The sequence below is a fragment of the Vicugna pacos genome, chromosome 30 (assembly GCF_048564905.1).
Source record: "Vicugna pacos chromosome 30, VicPac4, whole genome shotgun sequence".
Taxonomy (NCBI): Eukaryota; Metazoa; Chordata; class Mammalia; order Artiodactyla; family Camelidae; genus Vicugna; species Vicugna pacos.
In genome coordinates, this window is record NC_133016.1 from 12,846,866 (window position 1) to 12,852,801 (window position 5,936).

Below are 5,936 nucleotides of genomic sequence, written 5' to 3' on the forward strand. Positions count from 1 at the left end.
TAACTGGAACAATTTAAATGGACCCAGACAGAATGCGAACCTGTGAACGCCCATTTCTGGAAATGTCAGACACATTTCATGCAAAGGTGTCCCCAGCGCCTAGGGTAGTGCTTGGCACAGGGCAGCCACTCAGTACGTATTTACTTGATAAATGAGTGGTTGAGTGAGTTGGTCTCTGGTGGCTGCTCCAACCCTTTCAGTCTGATTAAACACATGCTAGTTCATTAAGCCAAGTCACAGGAGAGAAGTCTTAGCCCTGCATAAACAGAACCTGCCTCTTAACTTGAAAAACCTCTCAGAGAAAGAATGTGTCTCAAGCCAAACCACCCAGCTGGTCCTAGTGCCCCAGAAGCTGCACAGATTTTAGATGTTCAGATTTGCTAAGGCAGCTCGCGCATAGTTCAGGTGTGGTTTCCTGATGGAAGTTCGTTGAAACATAAGCACCTAACATAAAAATTCAGCCATCAGCCTGGTAACTGATTAAAATCAGTAGAAATCAAACATGTTCTAGAATTTCTGAAAGGTCAGTTAGGCCACGTACAAGTTTATTACAGAGTTGTCTTTTTATGATGAAAAGGGGAAGACCCACATACCTTATTGATTTTGACCTATAAGCATACGGTTTACAAAAACCTAGATTTAACCCGGTTTTAGTTTTCCACATCTAGCACTTTCCTAACTATTCATTTCAACTCAATAAGCGTGGGTTGAACAATTACCACGTGCCCAGCCTTGTGCCGGGTGCTCTGGGGGGCCCTGCAATCTTTTTTTTTGACTCAGGAAAATAAGAAAATCCATCATCAGCTAAATCATTTAACATCAGCATGTGAGAGGCAAAGTTCAGATGACAGACTGGTTACGAGCACAAAAGGACCAGAATTTCCTCGGTGATTACACGTGACTGGGAGCCCTGCTATAAGAGGAACCCCATTGCCCATACCAAACAGATGCCAAGGCATGCAGTGAGCAGAAGGATTGCCTAACAGTAGCTATTTAGTGTGATAATGGCGTTTGATAGTTTGGCCACAAACACCATTGTCACACTCCACAGCTCTGCTAAGGAAACTCTGTAGCCGTGACAGTGTTAATTTCACCTGCACGTTGCATCAGAGCCACTGACCATCATCAGAGAACCTCGCCAGCTCCATACAGAGACCTGAGCAAAGAAAAGAGGGGTAATGGGTCGGGCGCATCTTAAGAAACAGAAAGAAATAAAGGTGTCAGATTTCTGTGTTCTCGAACGACCGAGCTAATAAAGGGACCCGTTGCCTTGTGTTCTGCCACCACCCACAAAGGCCTCCCCACAAGAGGAAGGAAGACTTCCTTTGGAAATGGAAGGGAAACCTATTTGCATCAATTTTCTAAAAGGGCTGGGAGAGAAAGAATCCCTAGAGGGAATTGATTTTAGGAAACAAATACTGAGTGGAAGACCACATCATCAGCCGTAATGGCATGACTGGATTAATGGATCCCCCTCAACGCTCCTCACCCCATAGCCCAATCCATCATCAGAAATATTCTGCAGTCTAAGAAAAACTACTTTGCATGGGGACTTAGCATTTAGATGTGCTGTGATCTGCTCTTAGCAACAGCTATTGGATACAGAGGCATCCAAAGGTGCTCACATTTTAAATCTTATTCACCACGGAGGGTTTCTACCATAGTAGTGGGTGGGAGAGGATTGGAAGGAAGGAGAAGAGGAAAATGGAAAGAGAGAGGAACTACTCCATCTTTTTTTGGTTGTTGTTAATACTCCTTTTCTAGCCAAAGGGAGCCGCCTGCAAATGAATTCCTTCTGGTTTAGTTGATTGCCTGTTAACGATGGTTTCTGACTGATACACGAACTGCCCACAACGGAGCATGAGAGGAAATAAAGCATTTTATCTAATCCTTTCTTTCCCCTTAAATACTAGAAATGGAGAGGGATGGAGGCCAGTTTACTCTTTCCCCAGGATAACGAAGTTAACATTTGACCAGAGCCTTGCTTTGGCCATAAGATTGGCCCATTCTTAACAACTTGAAAATGAACCTTTCTGCAGGCTTTTTTTTTTTTCTTCAGTGAAAATGCTCCTTATTCACATGCAGGCCATGAAGCGACCCTCTTCATCCTGGACAGTGCTGCTGTTAGCTTACCACGAAAGCCACTCAGCTCCCATGGGATTGGAGTGTTGCTCTCTGCTTTTTTTTCCTTTCCATTTTTATCAAGATATATAACATTCATTTTAGGTGTACAACATCAGCTTTTTTCTTTTCTTTTCTTTTCTTTTTCACTGTGCTGCTTTGCTCGCCTTCCTACAAAGTGACTGACCTCCTTTGGTTCCCGTCCATGACCCCAGCTTGCGTTGACAGTGTGCAAGGCTGCAGAAAAGTGCCTCTTGGCCCCGTTAGATGTGCTGTCTTCAGGGAGAACTCTTCGCCTGGGCTTTGCCACGACCCACACTGAATACCAACTCCAGAGCCCCAGCTGGCCCCCCTGACTCCAGCAAACCCTGAGCACTCTGGGCGCAGCAGCGGGAAACATAGTCGTGTGATGAGCTGTCTCTGGGTCCTCCTTCCCTACAGCTCCTCCCAGCGACTTAGCCAGGCTCCTTGGCTTTGTCTTTGCCTGAGGGATGTAGAGCAGGAAGCCCCACTTCCTGTCACCCAAAGGATGCTGAGAGGCTCTGGAAATCTCTTAGCTCAGCTGGAAAGAAATCAACGGGAGATGAACAATTCACTAGTGACAAAGGTCCTGGCAGGATAGGTATGGAGAGGAGAGCTCGCTATCGGGCAAGCCCTTGAGCCCAATTCACTCCTCAGAACCTCCTACAGTGTCTGAGCCCCCTCTGTTCTCCAGGTGGGCCCTGCACACTTCAGGCTTTCAACAATCTGCAAAAGACAGAGGAGGGAAGGAAGAGTAAACAGGCAAAAGCAGAAAAAGAAAGGAAGATGTGAGTGTGTTAATGGTAAATCTTACCAAACTCCTCCCCCAAATAAACCTCTATTTGTTTGGTCCCAGAAATTCATGGCAAGGAAAAAAAGTCCTTGAATTTGGAGAAAAGATTTTCTTTTGAACCTATCTGTAGAAAGGTTTACCTGTAAGGTTGTCCACAGAGGCATTGCTGGTAATAGTGAAAACTGCAGACAACTTAAATGTCCAATGATTGGACAAGTGTGACACACATCCTAGCCATTTAAGGTGATGTTGTAGAAAAATGGTGGCTGACTCGGAAAGAGAGTCAACAGATGTTACCGCGTGAGGAAGGAGTTTACAAAACAAGACACACTATACGAGCCCCTTCTGTGAAAAATGGCATATATGCCTGGGGCAAAACACCAACGCTTAACCACTGAGTAGTGGAATTACGGTTTTGTTTTTCTTCTCATTTTGATTCTCTGCATTTATTAATTTCTACAACTAATGTAATGTTTTTGTAATGAGAAAAGTAATTAGAATGTAAACATTTTTAAGCAGCCTTTTTTGGGTGTGGATTTCCTAATAAAAATTCCTTCTTGCAAAACACTCTTCTGAAATTGGGAGGTTAGAAGTCACTCTAATCCTTCTCTGCTTGTCAGCAAGCTTGACAAGTCTGCGCTGTGCTGAGAGATGGGCTGCAGGCCACTTCCCTAGCCGATTATTAGCGAAATACTTTATTATGCAGTACTATTATTTTATGGTATTATTGCATCAATCAAGAAACACATTTGAGTGCCTATTATGTTCTTGGCCTCGTGAACAATTAAAAAATATAGCAGCCATCATCTTTTATTACTTCTTTGATTATTTCTGCAGGTGTGATTAAAACTCTGTCAATCTGCAAAGCAGTTAAAACAGGCAGGCAGAATGTTTTCATTTTTTTTTCAAATGCCATCCAATAATATATCACTAACAACAAGAAAAAATTAGAAGTGGTCATTGCCGGGACCATCTTGGATATATTTTTTTCAATTTACATAATCACTTCTCTTTCCGGAAGTTTAAAAAACCTTTAATATTTTCAAGTTTAACAACTGAACTTAAATGGCACCAGTTAATAAGAAACAAAAGTTTATAAGCTGGCTGGGAAATAATTACACCTGTTATGCCCTGTAGGGGGAAGAAAATTCATGTTGATCAACTCTACTTCAATTAAAAACAAAAATTTTAAAAATCATGCTTCAGGCAAAGAGGTTAGCTATTAATCTAGGGTGAGGGGTCCAAACGCCAGGAGTTCTGTACAGCTAGAAAAGGTCTTGGAGGACTCCTGTTTAATTTCTCTCCTCTGATCTCATGCAAAGAAGTCTCCCACCATTTCAGTGCCTTACTTCCTGAGATTCCTAAATGCCTGTTGATTTAAAATGAAATTTCTGTGCAGTATCCCAGGCTCCCTCCTCTCCCCTTCCCAACCCGGACAGAATCTCAAAACATTTCTAGCTGCTATGGTCCACTCAGAACACAGTTTTCCCACTGAGCATGTGGGTATGAAAAACAGGGGAGAATGAATTTGTCCCCCCCCCTTTTTTAAAGTCAAGGATTTCTGTTCATAAATGCGGGCTGGGCAGGAAGAGGGAGTTCATTAAGGAGGAAGCCTTTGCAAAGCCTAACCCTCCAGCGAATTCACCATCTTGTAAGTATCTGTGTGCATAACAGCTCCTTGGGAGAGGTCTTACATTCACAAGTACCAAGAATTTCACAAAACACCCTATGCTTTCCCAGGTCTGGTCTGGGTTCCAGTAGCTTGTCTTTGCTTTCACTTTCGCTTCCCAGGGTCTGAGAACATTCTAGGGCCAACTGCAGAGGACTGAGAAGAGAGTGCTTTAGGAATCATGAGGTGGCACTTTGCTGCAAACCTAACCCTTCAGCACTTAAAAGATTCTTAAAAAGCAAATGAGAAATGGAGGTGCTTTTTCTTAATTCCAAATCCACATTTCCTGTCATTTCAAATAGATGTGTTAAAGCATCAATTTGATTCTTGTAGGCTATTACAGTCTGGAAGACAAAGGAAGTCAGTAGCATATGCTTTAGTCTTGTCATTTTGAAAGCACATGGAAATTTTAAAATAGAATGTTCTCAATAGGGAGCAAGGAAGCATTTCTTTTCTCATTGAAATCCACCTAGAAGGGGACATCTGGAAAACTTACTTATGCATTTATTATACACAATGACACCAGCCAGAGGGGAACAGGGGCTCATTGGGCAAATTCTCAGCCAAGCTGGGGTCTCAGCAGACTCTTTTCCAAGAGAATTGCTGAGGCTTGGGGATTCCTAGGAAACAGGTTCATTTCTGTGCAGGTGTCCAGCTATTTTCAGTGCTGTCAAGGGAACAATAAAAGTTGGACAGAGGAACAATCTGACGGTGGCATTTTTGAAGTAGAACAGGACAGACTGAGCCTTGTGGGGGTGCCTGCCCTGAGACGTGGGGAAGGGAAGGATTCCTGGTGGGATAAACCTAATGCCGGTTGCCCTACTAGTGGAGTCTTGTTAGAAGGCCTTGGTGTTATTGTTACATCGGACCATTGTAAAACAAGAAATGACTTTAAATGCTGCCACTCCAAGGCCAGAAATAAAAGTTCATGCCTTTGCCAGGCCCTAACTCCTCCAAGCCTTAGCCTTTCCCTCCACTGGGGAGAGAAGAACCTTTAGGAAAGTCTCCAGATTTCTCAGGCTTTCTGAAGAAAGAGAATAGTCATGGGAAAGTCAAATGTATGTGTAAGTAACACTTCACATTTGCTCAGGTGCTGTGTGGGGTCTTTTTATCCGCCTGGATTGCAGCTCACCCCTACTTCTCAAAGTCAGTGGCTCCCCCCAACAGAACAGCCTGATTGACCCCTGGGAGTTGGAAGGTGCTAGAATGGGGTGGGGGGCACTTACCTTCCAGTCTGCTGGTGTCTTCTCTCAGCCCAGAGCCCCTGCTCTGCCAGTGGGATGGTGCCTCCCACCCCACTTCTGCTGGTGGTGTGGGGGTGGCCGTGGGCGC